Here is a 13,706-nt window from a genome sequence, read left to right as displayed (position 1 = left end):
CGCTTTACTTCACATCCTGTGAACGTGTAGAAGTATCCATAGCCGGTCCCAAGTGTGTTGCTTTCCGCTGGACCGTCCTGGTCAAAGTGCTTGGTTCAAGCTGGTGTCTATTCCTGACGGGATCTTCAGCTGCAGGTTATCCCTCTCACGGATAGCCCTCTCTCGTGGGTGTCCCCTCTCACTGGACGACCTGGAGGCCTTTCTGCCAGGCTTCCACTGGACCGGTGGACATGCCGCCTTGCCTTTTCAACATGTTGAAGGACGTCGCTACGGGTCCTCTTCTCCGTGTCCGAGTTCCACCTGAAAGGGTGCTGTTGGCGCTGGTTCCCTCTTGTGCGACCTTTAATCCTCCAGGATCTTCAGCGCGAGCTTCAACAGTCCGTCTCTCGTTGGGGACCCGCTGCCACCGGTGTCCCTGAGGGCTCTGCCCCTGGATTTCCACGGCCCTTGTGTCCGTTCCATCCCAGAGGTGGGTGTTGCCAACAGACCGGCTTGCTCGCTTCCGTCATTCCTGGATGACTGTCAGGTTTGCACGTGGATGCTTGCTTCCAGTGATGTTACGTGTGTCCTGGTCATGCGTGTGGACTGTTGTGCACCTCTCACATTCTCCTCGGTGTTTCCCCTTTTGAGTGTCGTAGTGTCTTGGTCCACACTCCTCTTAGTGCTCTTCTATCCTCTTGTCTTCCTGTCATCGTGCTGCTTAGACTTCTTCTCCTTCTCCTTTTCTCTTTGGTGGTGGCAGACGTGCCAACCAGACCTCTTCTCCTTTCTTCTTCTTTGGTGGCGTTGTGCCACTCAGACCTCCTCTCCTTTTCGCAACGCGGTCTGGTCACCTTGCTGTCTTCCTCTTCCTGGCCAGACTTCTCCAGGCAGCGTGCACTCCGCCTGCTTCCATCCGGTCTTGCCCTGGTTCACGGACATGGTCTCTTCTCATCTGTGACTGGACCGGGCATTGCGATCTTCTCTCTCTCTCTAGACGTTACATGTTGAATTGTGGATGTTGAAGTTCGTTAGTCGCTGATCGTGGACTGTGTCTTGATGTTCGAACTTCTTGGACCTCTTGCCGGTCCACTCTGTCGAGGCTGGCAGGCTATCTTTGGTCCTCTTGCGGGATACTTGCTGTGTTGCGGTTAGTTGACCCTTACTTCGGTCACCTCCTTTCGCGACCCCCGGTGGGTCGGCTTTTGGTGCGGCCATCGGGCTGGCCGGCTTCTTGGGTGCGTCACGTCGTGTGACCGTCTGGGCTCTTCGTGCGACCGTCTGAGGGGTCGGCTTTTGGTGCGGCCATCTGGGTGGCTGGCTTCTTGGGTGCGTCACGTCATGTGACCATTTGAACTCATCGTGCGACCGTCTGAGGGTTCGGGTTTGTGGGGTGGCCATCGGGGTGGTCTTCTGCGTGAGTCTTCACGCTTCGCTATCTTCATTTTGGTCGCTGTTCGCTCTGTTCCGGTGCTTTAGCGTTGGTGCGCTTTTGTCTGCGCTCTTCTTGTGCTTCTTTGGGTGCGGAGGGTTACGTCAGGGCACCACCCAGTGGTAAGGACAAAAGGCACTACGCAGCAACATGCCAAGAGCGCAGGACTGGCGCAATGACGCCACACAGTCAGAGAGACGCCAAGCCACCGACAAGTGATGGTGCAGGAACGCCACACCACAGCAAGTAAGCCCCACCAGGACAGCACTGCGATGCGCAGGACAGCGCAAGGAGTGAAGAAACTCCACGCACCAGAAGGACGACTGAGCAGAAGCACAATCACTCAGAAGCACTTACGCCACAGCAAAGGGAAAGCACGGTGACGCCTAGTGGCCACAGGCTGTCACCGCTGCCGGAAGAAAGTAGAGGAGCACCACCACGAGACTCCCCACCAGGCAAGTGCAACACAGTGAAGAAGCGCGACGACCGCCGACACTGCTCCAGGGTCCCGAGAAGAAAGCTAGGAAGCAAAGATCAACCAGGTGGTTACGAAGAGACATTTAAGTGCAAAGTCAACAGAATATCATAACATTATCTGCTTATCAAGCCATTCGAATATGAAAAGACTGTCTACTACCGAAATGACTAAAGAAAGCCATCATACCACAACATACTATGATGCGACCCCAGAGTAAGTGTTGGGGGTTGTGTTTGACAGGTACACAACAAAAACCTAGGAGCTCTAAAGGAGAGCAAGGGCAAGGTCAAAGTTCCTCAATCTATTAACCTTTTCCATGCTCATGACGGAGCCGCTCCATCATGAGCCTCGGTTGAGCCTCGGTTCCGTCATGGCCGGCTCGGCGCGCCTGCGCGGCGCGAATTCCGCCCCTGCGCTGGACGTTCCATTGAGCGGGCGGGGCCATGACGGAACCGCTCCGTCATGAGCACAGCTCACCCACAGCTCGTGACGGAGCGGCTCCGTCACGTGCATGCGAGCGCCGCTCTAAGCGCTGCGGCGGAATTGCCGCCGCAGCGAAGGGGTTAAGAGTGACCCCGAAGCCAGCATGCCACAAGGTGCTAGAGATGATTTGTATGAACCAGTACGCCAGAAAAGAACACTACTATCCACCAACAGTTATACTGCTGCTGCATTGTTAAAACCGTCATCATCATTTGATACTGCCAAAAAGCACAATATTGATGATGAATGTCAAAGGAAACTCTGAGCTTGGAGCAAGACTTCACAACTGCCAGAGGTGAGGAGTATGCTAATCGACAAGCGGCTGACGAAGAGGCTGAAGATGCCCAAAGTGCGCCAGTCAAGAACATGAAAAGAAGGCCAAACCCTAAAACTGAGGGACTCAAAGTGATGTCTCCATAGGCAAAGAAAATGAGTTCCAGATGTGGATTGTCACTTCCACATGACGGTAGATGTCCTGCCATTAGTCATATCTTCAACGGCTCTGGCGAAGTGAACAATTTTGTGATGGTTTGGAAGGCGAAGGAAAAAGTAAGTGCCTCACAGCATGAGGACACAATGAACTACTGGAAGCTTCATTGATGATGTTCAACTCACTGCTACAAGGCCAAGTGGTCACATGAATGGAGGCAAATCAACACCAAAGTTGATCGTCTTCTAAGTCATCGTCTAAGAGTTCCTCAGTGTCGGGTTCCAGTGAAGCTTGACAATGATAATTGCAAACTGTCCATGTTTACTTCAGAAAGTCATGTGCATGTGGGACTAGTCGAATGTGAGAAAAAACACAGACTAAAGAAAAATCGACACAAAAAAGCACTAAAGCTTTATGAAACTTTCCAAAGATCACCCTGAGGATAAATGGGTGTTTAATACCTTTTATTATTGATAGAAGTGCATCGATAAACATCATGCCAGAGGGAAATATTGTGAATTGTATCCATTACCACAACTCATGCGGTGGAAATCTAAAGTGTGTACATGGGCTGCATCAACATCTTTAAAAAGTCAAGGTTATATATAGAATTGTTTATTTCGGGCACATCCCATAAAACACATCAAATCCATAAAAACGCACATATTGAATACTTAAAAAGGAATCAGACAATATAGGAGCTTGATAAAGCAAAATATAAAAATCTTATTGAAAAGTAGTTAAAAAAAACATTAGATCATGTTAAAAGGGATAATAAGACTAGGCCTAAGATTGTAACTATTTGTGCAATTTGTTTAGGGGCCTTCTGATCTTTCTTGAGATAATCGAGAAATAGTGACTGGAAAAAATTAGCAAAAGAGCAATCGTTAGGGAAATACAAGGGAGTAAATAAACAGGGTATTTATGTACAACAACGCATGTAAACTTAATATTCGAAAAAAGGGTAAAACGGTTCACTGTCAAGATTCAGGTTTGCCTATTGCCTTTTTCCTAAACGCCCAAGAAATGTAGAGGTACTTGGAGACTGCGCAAGCTAAGGGATCTCTAGTGTCACTTTTGAAAAGTCTCTCCGCTTCTCAATAGTGCCTTACACCCAGATTTTTACATACAGACACCAGCCATTTTTTGCGAACGTTGCTATATGCTGGACAGAATAGCATAAAATGGGACTCCGTCTCCACTATGTTTGGGCAACAATCTGCTTGTGTTGTAGCATTGGCCCATTTGGATGTCTGCGCTCTTAAAGGCAGGACCCCACCCCTATATTGCACATACAGACATTTTAGTTAGTGGGGGAACATTTTGTTCAAATAGTTTCAAACCTAGGAGTGCTTTTGTGGTTCAAAAATTTACCAGTGACAGAATTGTTCGGTGGATTTCACAAGTTTGGGATAGGACTGCTGCCCAGTAAGACTGTTTTATTTTTTGGGCATCACCTTTTACTGTTGTTTCCGGAGCGGTCTATAAATCGCTCATTCCTATTTTATACGTAAGTTCTTTAATGTGTTTCAGCCACGCTGTTCTCAAATTTCTATCAAGAGTCATAAGATCTTTAACATTCTCTCTATAGGCTGCCAATTCATTAGTGGACCATAATCTAACCCAAAATAAAAGGGGTTTTAAGACCACTATTAGATGAATAGGATTGAGAGCCAAGTCTAAGCAAAGAGGTGTAGTGGGAAAGCTTAGGGGGAGCTTAAAAAGTGTTTTAATGAACCTATTTTCTATTTTTGTAAGGCTCTCAGTGTCGGTGTAACCCCATATCTCGGCTCTGTATATTGATGATGCTACAGCTGAGGAGTTATACAGAGATAACCGGAAAGACAGCTCCGCTAGATGCTGCTCTACACCATCTCACTATGGCGAAGGCTTTCTGGTGGAGGGTAGTTTTACTTTTTGCCAACTGGGGGTCCCATGCCTGGGTGTCACTTAGCCTCACCCCTAGATAGTCAAAGTGGTGGACTACCTCTAATGGACATCCCTCAAAGGTCACACTACCTCTGTACCCTTTGTGTGGGTTGATTATCATGACTTTAGAACTAGACAAATTTGGCTCTAGGCCCCTTTCGCCGCAAACGTTAACACAAGTGTAAAGTTCTGATAGGAGACCCATAGGGGTTCAGTAGATCAGCAGGGTGTTGTCGGCAAACATCAATATAGGGGTTGGTATTCCTGCCACTTTGGGGGCATCATGTTTGCATTCCATCAGTCTCTTCACTGCGCCATTAATAAATAAACTAAACAATGTTGGCTCGGAGACGCACCCCTGTCAAGGTTCTTTTGCAGCCACAATGAAGCACAAGAAAACTTTGGTATGATCGCCTATTCATTCACTCGCCGGCATGGCTTCAAGTGTTTGTTTATTTAGTTTTATCACAACTGCTGAAATGGGACTGATATCAGTGAACTACAATATGAATGCTCCTCATGAAATAATAATCAATTTACTTCATTATTTCATTGGTTAGGAAAGATCAAGACTTTTAAAGTACAGTTATATATAAATGAGGATGTTAATCATGTTGCCCAAAGACACAGACATTGCATTTCCCTTTCAAGAAGCTGTAGAAAGAGAATATAATTCAATGCTCAAATATGATACCATTGAACGCTCCACTCCCGATGGATAGCTCCCATAGTAGTAGTGCCTAATAGAGAAAGTGAAGGAGCTGTATGCCTTTGTGTTGACAGAAGTCAGGCTAACAAGGCGATTGAGAGAGAAAAACATCCAGGTCCACACATTCCTAATATAACAACTCAATTGAATGGTGCAAAGTGGTTCTCTGGACTCAACTTAAACAAGGGATATCATCTGTTGGACCTTGAAGAGAATTACAGGTACATAACAACCTTTTCAACACACATTGGTCTGTTTGTCTGTAAGCGACTGAGTTTTGGTTTATCCTATGCTGCAGAACGTTTCCAAGATGTCATTCAACGTATCATGCAGCCAGTTGTTAATGTCTTTAACAATAGTGATAACAAATTGTTTTTTGGAGCTACTGAGAAAGGTCATGACAAAGTTCTTATTCAAGTATGCAATTTGCTAAATGATGATGTATGGACTTTGAATGCTGACACGTGTGAATTCCATAAAACAAGTTTGAAACTCTTTGGCCATATCTTTTCTGATGGGGGTACGACACCTGATCCAGATAAAGTGCAAGTGCTATCTACTGCCAATCCCCCACAGGACATTTCCATGTTATATTCATTCCTTGTGATGGTCAATTAGTGTTCTAAATACATCCAAGAGTTTGCGATGGTCAGTGCACCGTTACGAGTACTGATGATGATGAAAAAGAAATTTGTGTTTCATTAGTCATGTGAATGCGAACAGAGTTTCGAGAGAATCAAGCGAGCCACAGGTAATGCCATTGAAATGGTCTACTTTAATTTCAAGCTTCATAAAGGGCTAGGCGCGATCCTTGCACAACACAATGGACAGCCGAATGCCCAGATGCATATTGTGACATACGCCACTAAAAGCTTGTCACAAACTGAACATGCTTATTCGCAACCTGAGAAAGAAAGATTGGCAGTGGTGGGGGCTTGTGAATATTTCCATGTGTTCTTATATGGGAAACTTTTCACCTTAGTGACCGATCTTGAAGGACTCTTGACAATATTCTGAAACCCAAAAGCCAAAAGGCTTCCTCGTTTGAATGTTGGTGACTGAGATAACAGGAACACGACGACACCATCATTCACTGTCCAGGAAAGGACCAAAATCCTGCTGGTTATTTTTCAAGAGTGTTCATACAATGCTCTGGGACCCGGTCTAAGACAGCTGAACCCTACCTAAACTTCATTGTAAAATAGGCAAACCAGCTGCCATGTCATTAGAAGCAATTATGACTGCCACAAGCCAAGACAGTGACATTGTTGAACTTGAAAGAAAATATTGCTCACCAATCATGGAACCAGCTCTCTCGACCTTTTATCAGTGACCAAAAGTACTAAAAATTCAGAAATGTCAGAAATGAACTGTCAGTAACTCAGGAAAGCCTCATCTTGCAAGGCACACTTATTTTCTTTCTGGAGAGTCTACGGCAACAAATAATTGAAGTGGCCCTTGAGGGACACCAAGGAAAAGTTGCCACAAAGAGATATCTTTGAGGCAGAGTATGGTTTCCTCATTTCAATGAAATAGTTGAAATAGAGTTAAAGGCTTGTCATGTATGCAACTGTCTCCATTCCCACATTACTCAACGCCCTAAAACATGCCAGAATTACCCAACCATGCACGCTTGGGAGAATATTGCTGTTGATTTCTTTGGATCTCTTGGGATTGGACTTCACCTCGTTGCTGATGAGTTGTCACGTTTTCCATTGTAAGAAGTTCTTTCATCTAACACTTATGAAAAAGTTATTGAATGATTATATGGCATCTTTGCGACATGGGGTGACCCTGTGATCTTGAAATCTGGCAATGGCTTGCCGTTCAATAGTTGAGAGTTCTGAGACTTTCTCAGACATCTCAATGCAAAGCATCAGAAAAGTACTCCTTCTTGGCCCCAGGCCAATGGCCTTGTAGTACGATTCATGAGCACTCTAAAGAAAACTGTGCAACGTGCTGCATTAGAGAAGCTTGACTGCATGGTTGTTCTGAATACCATTCTTCAAACTTACCTATCGACCCCTCACTCGACTACATGGGAAAGCCCTGCAATTTGAATGTTTGAGAGAGCCAAGATGACCAAGTTACGCCAATGGACCAATATCAGATCTAAAACTGAGAAAGACATTTGCACAGAGAATTCTGGTCACAAACGGAAAATGAAAACTATGCTGACTACTGACATCATGTGAAAGATATCACTTTCAAGGGAGGAGATTGAGTAATAGTCCGACAATATAGAAAGCAAAAATCTGATGCTCCTTTTGAGGCTGAGTCCTTTACTGTAACAACCACCAAAGGACAAATAAAGACTGCCCAACGTCCTGGGAAGTTCCTTATGAGAGATTCTTCTCATTTCCAACATCTGACTCATCACTCACCAAACATTGATGTCACCATAGAGACTAAGGGCCAGATTGGCCACTCCCTTCCTCGATGTGCTGCCACACTCAAACACCCTTTGTGTGGCCCTTATCAATGTGCCTGCAAGAGATGGTCACTTGACCAGCCCACGGGTATTCGAGCCTATGATAATTCCGTCGCCCCACTGGCTGGCATAAGGGTGCCTCAGTTGAGTGATGGTCGAGTTCAGGGTCTGCGGATATTAAATCTCAATACCAGATCCCTGGTTAAACACCATCTTTCTATTATGGACCTCATTACTGACGAGGAGCCGGTCCTATTTATCATCACCGAGACCTGGCTCCAGGATACAGACACAGCCATAATTAATCTGGCTTGCCCCCCAGGTTATTCACTTTTTACATGGAACCGGCTGTCTAGAGGTGGAGGTATTGCCCTAGCTGTAAAATCTACTTTTGCGTGCTCCTGAACGGGTCTGCATACTGCAGGCTGCGAAAGCGCCCTGTTTAAGATTACTATCAGTCCTCAGTTCACGCTGTCTGGGATGGTCGTGTATCGCCCTCCTGGCAGTGATGTAGCTTTCAGGGGAGCTTTCCCCGAGGCAGTGAGTACGCTAGCTAGTGATTGCGCTAACTTCTGCATCATAGGTGACCTCAACCTCCATTTTGACATCCAACAGACCGCGGCCATCAGTGGTTTCCTGGCGGATATGGAGGCCCTTCAGCTGACCCAACTTGTCACTCAACCCACGCACGTGGCAGGGCACATCTTGGACCCATTCTTCACCAACTTTTCGGATGTCCAAGTTTCGGCTATTTCTCCAGTGTGTTGGACTGACCATTTTTTGGTGTCCATGTGGCTACCTCTCCCCGTAACCCCCACTATTCCACCTCCAAAGTGGGTTCCGCGGCGGCATTGGAATAAGCTCAGGCTGGAGGATCTTCATTGCATCATGGCTGAAGAGCCACTTGGCCCTCTGTCTGACGCTAGTCTGGGCTACGACCAATTTTGCAGCTGGATCACTAAGGCGCTTGACAGATTGGTGCCTGTTATTGCAAGTAAATCCATCTCCAGGCAGTCGAGCCCTTGGTACGACAGTGCTCTCCGCGCTCTGAAGGGCTCGTGTAGGCGGGCAGAAAGGGAGTGGCGGAAGGCGTACGATGCCGTTAAAAAAACCGCGTACTTGGCCGCTGTTAAGCTCTACCATCGAGCTATTTGTAGAGCCCGCGCGGCGTTCTACGCAATGGAATTCCGTAATAGCCATAACCCCTCGAAGACCATCTTTAAAGCTTTAAAAGATTTGATGGCTAAGAGAGCGGCTCCGCCAGTGGATGGTTCCACCTCACAGTGTGAGATTTTGGCCGCTTTCTTTTTGGAGAAAGTTAAGAACATCTATCTGTCATTTCCCAGCACAACATTACCACTTTCTCCTCGGAACGACCTCTGCAGCCGCCCGGTATTACACTCTCTCCCCACCCTCTCTTGGGATGGGTTTGTCAAGCTGGCACAACGTGTCAAGTCCGGCTCTCCGGCGGACCCACTCAGACCTGCTCTCTTCAGAGATCCGTCTTTTCAGGGGCGCACGGTAGTGTGTTCATTAATCAATCTTTCCCTGACTTCAGGCACTGTTCCTGCCAAGTGGAAGCAGGCGGTGGTTTCCCCGATCCTGAAAAAACCATCATTGGATCCTCTAAAACCGGAAAACTATCGCCCGATCTCATTGCTTCTCTGGCCGGCCAAAGTCATGGAGGCCCATGTTAACCTAGCCTTATCTGAGCATCTGGCCCTGGCCAATGTCCTCGATCCTACGCAGAATGGGTTCCGTGCTGGGCACAGCACGGAGACCGCCCTTCTGGCAATGGTGGAACATCTGCGGAGTGTGTTGGATGCAGGTCAAACGGCAGCGCTTATTTTATTAGATCTTAGCGCTGCCTTTGACACAGTGTCCCATCGCATCCTCCTACACCGCCTGGAGAACATTGGCATTTGTGGCCCCGCTCTGCAGTGGTTCCGTTCCTTCCTCAGCGATTGCTCCTTCTGCGTTGCCACCCCTCCTTTTCAGTCCAAATTCCATCAGTTGGACCTGGGGGTCCCCCAGGGCTCCTCACTGAGTCCCACGCTTTTCAATCTCTACGTGTGGCCGCTGGCTGATGTCGCCAGGCAGTGGGGCCTTACCATGGTCTCATATGCCGACGACACACAGCTAGCGGTCACGATCAGCGGGGATGCCGAACTGGATGCCCCCAGGTTCCGAGACGGGCTGAGAGAGGTGGCCAGCTGGATGAATAACAACTGTCTCCAGCTGAACGCGAAAAAAACCGAGGTGATGATCGTGGGAAGAGGAACGGACTGCTGGGGGGACAATTGGTGGCCACAGGAGCTCGGGCCTGCCCCAATACCGGTGATGGAGCTCAGAAACCTGGGAGTATGGCTCGACCACACCTTATGTTTTACCACCCACACTAAGAGGGTGGCAGCATGCTGCTTTGGTGTTCTGCGCGGACTGAGGCCGGTGCTTAAATTTTTCGATGCCCCGACGAGACAGTTGGTCATCCAAGCGACGATCATCTCCCGGCTGGACTACGTCAGTTCGCTCCTGCTGGGAGCTAACCAAGCTGAGATCGTCCGCCTGCAGCGCGTCCAGAACGCGGCTGCGAGAGCAGTGGTGGGCCTGCCGAGGTCCTGTCCCACGTCCAATACTCTGTGGTCCCTACACTGGTTACCAGTGAAAAGCCGAATCCATTTTAAGGTACTCAGCCTCGCTTTTAAAATTTTAAAAGGATCGGCACCTGAGATCCTCAATAACCTCCTATCCCCTTATGTCCCGACTCGCTCCCTCAGATCTCTTGGGCAATCCCTTGCGGTTACCCCGCGTTTCAGGCTTAGCCGGATGGGCGGGCGCTCCTTCCGTGTGAGAGCTGCGGCTCTCTGGAATTCCCTTCCTTTGGAAATTCGCCTTTTACAGGATCTACTAGCATTTCGCAGGGCCGTGAAAACCTACCTGTTTTAACCTTTTTATGTTGACTTTCACTTTTTCCTCGCGTTGTGTTATGTTCACCTTTTCCATGCGCCAGGACGCTCCTTCGCTGGAGCAGCTGTGCGCAAAATAAATGTAGCTAACATAACATAACATAACATAACATGTAGGTGTGCGAATACCAGTCGGTAACGGTGAAATTCGTTAAATTTCACTGTTACCGACCGGTATTTAGCCATGTGGGATGAAGGGAAGGAATCGATAATAAGGAATCGGTAAATAACGATTCCTTAATATCGATTCCTTATTGGCCTTGCATTTAAGGAATCAATAATACCGATTCCTTAAATGCAATGTAGGTAGCACTTAAAACAGTGCACCTCAGCCTTAAGGAATCGCTATTTACTACCAACTTCAAGTTGGTGGTAAGTAGCGATTTCCTTTCAAAAAGCACTTTTTTGCTTTTTGAAATGTGCCATGTGGCACACATGCATGCCCTTAGGGCATGCATGTGTGCCACATGTGTACACATGCACATTTCAGGGGTGCAACAGGGTGTCCTATGGACACCCTGGCACCCTTGAAATACTTCCGGGATTACCGATTCGGTAATACCAAATCTGTAATACCGAATGTCCTCACATTCATTCCTATGGGCCTCCAAGCCCATAGGAATGAATGGGTAGGTATTTGTTATTACCGAATCTCAATTACCGATTCGGTAATAACGAATATTAAGGATTCGGTATTTTTCACCAAATCTTTACCTACATAGGAAATACTGATTTCTTAATACCGAATCGGTAAAATTTGGTATTTAGGAATCGGTATTTCCCTATTATCAACATCGGGCCCTAGGTCCGGACAAACAGTGAATGATCCTATGACTGCTGTTGTTTCCACCTCACCTATGCAGTTCACAGACACTTCGAAAGGGTTTCCGATGACCCGGTCAGGACGTGTGATCCAAGTGCCATGAAGGCTCATCGAATAGTGATAAGTGCATGTGTATTTGTAATTATCTATAATATTTTTTTTACTTTTCTATTTAAATATAAAATAGTTGTAACTTTTTATTTAGAAAAGGGGGAGATGTAGTGTCATGTAAATAAAGAATGATGGAACTCTCTTGGTTCCTGATGGACTCTTTAGACCTGTGACGTAGGAGTTGGAGGGTATTGAAGTGAATGCAGGTTTGGAACTTTGAGTTCTTGCTTACACGCTGAATAATAAAGACATATATAATTACTCTCTCTGTGTGTGACAAAGTCATTGGTGAGTAACCGTACAGGGTAGTACCCTTCAGCGATGAACCCTGAATCTTGAATGCTATATCTCAGGCACTGTACATGTGCATGCGTGCTAGATGTGATAGAGTGCAGTGAATGAGTGATACAGGTCTGTGGTTTTCATTTTGGAAGCCCATAACCTGGACCAGAGTAGAAGATGCCACAGAGGTAGCTTTCTACAGACAGCATATGTGTATGGTGGCCTATCCAAGATGGGTTAGGGAGCACCAGACTGTATGGTGAGGAAAGAGAAGGTGGGCTTTCCTTAGAAGTGTTAGGGCCCTTCTTGATTCTGTAAATGACTCTGAATCCAGCAGCCTTTAGGTAGATGGCAGTGAGTACATAGAGATGGCTACAGTATCTGCTGTTAATGAAAGGAGCCCTTTGAAGAGGGACACATTCTTGTCTCTCTTCCTCATTTTTGTGAGAAGGGGATCGGAAATAGCTGGATCAGGCTGTGTGACCTTTGTCATGTATCCCCATTGTAGGTACCAGGCATCTGGAACAGTGTGCTCATGCAGTAGGCCCTATTGAAGCCAGAATAGGTGCCTATTGGTGGCACTGCCAAATTTGTCATTGCTTCGGAGCCAGTCTGGAAGATGAAGTGATCCGAGAAGTGTTCTGTGGCACCTTATGAAGTAGCAATGTTGTTGCAAGGAAAAGCTGTGTGGGGAAGATAGTACCTGCCAACCACCGCACCGAAGAATCATCACCTGCAGGCATGTGGCTGTCACGCTCAAGAAGAAGAAGCAATTTCTCACCAGAGTGTTCAAGTCAAGTACCTACCAGACTTAAGTTCCTACCAGAGCACTTGTGTAAGCCACGATATGCAAGTTCCAGTGAAAATCCTACTCTCTTGTCACTGCCATACTAGCATGGCACTGTGCGACATGCTGCTGCATAGCTAGTTAGAGGTCTGCTGTGTGCCACCTCTAGGATGCAGTGGGTCTGAACGCAGCCTGAGCTGCTACTATAAACTTAGTGAGAGGATGAATGGGTGCGGCCCGAGAGACTCAGTGCTAAGAGTAAATCATGGGGAGAAAGTAAGAGCTGCACTCACTGATCTACCAGGAATGCTGAACCTGAGAGGAGGAGCACAGAGACAGGGGGGCCCATGAGGTTACAGGGGGAGGGCTTGTCGATAGAAGACCCTAGAGCACAAAGTATTCACCTGTGGACCAGGTATTCATCCATTATTGTTTGTCGAATTCTATGTTTTCTGTGTAATAAAATACCTGTTGTGTTTACAAAGAGAAGCATTGGGCTGGATCTTAATTTTATTGCATTGTTGGGGTGGTATTGCTTCTTGAGCCTGAGTATCCCCCACACTAACCTCCCTGAGAAGCCTGTGACTGCTCCCCTTAACCCTAGCTACTAATAGTCAATTGCTGAAAGGCTGCACTTGACTCAGTTGGTTTAAGAAAGAGAGAGGAACCCCTTAAGACAGTCAAGGGAAATGAGGCTATCTAATCAGAGAAAGAAGTTGTTCCCTTGAGGTTAATACAAGAAAAACTAAAACATAGCCTCAGAATTCACAATATAGTCAAAAACTAATGCAATCACAAAAAAATAAGATACAACATATTTATTATGCATCCAAAAATTCAAAAACAAATAATTACATACCTATACA

This window comes from Lissotriton vulgaris, chromosome 3_1 (assembly GCF_964263255.1).
Source record: "Lissotriton vulgaris chromosome 3_1, aLisVul1.2, whole genome shotgun sequence".
NCBI classification, from domain to species: Eukaryota; Metazoa; Chordata; class Amphibia; order Caudata; family Salamandridae; genus Lissotriton; species Lissotriton vulgaris.
This window is presented reverse-complemented; position numbering follows the sequence as displayed.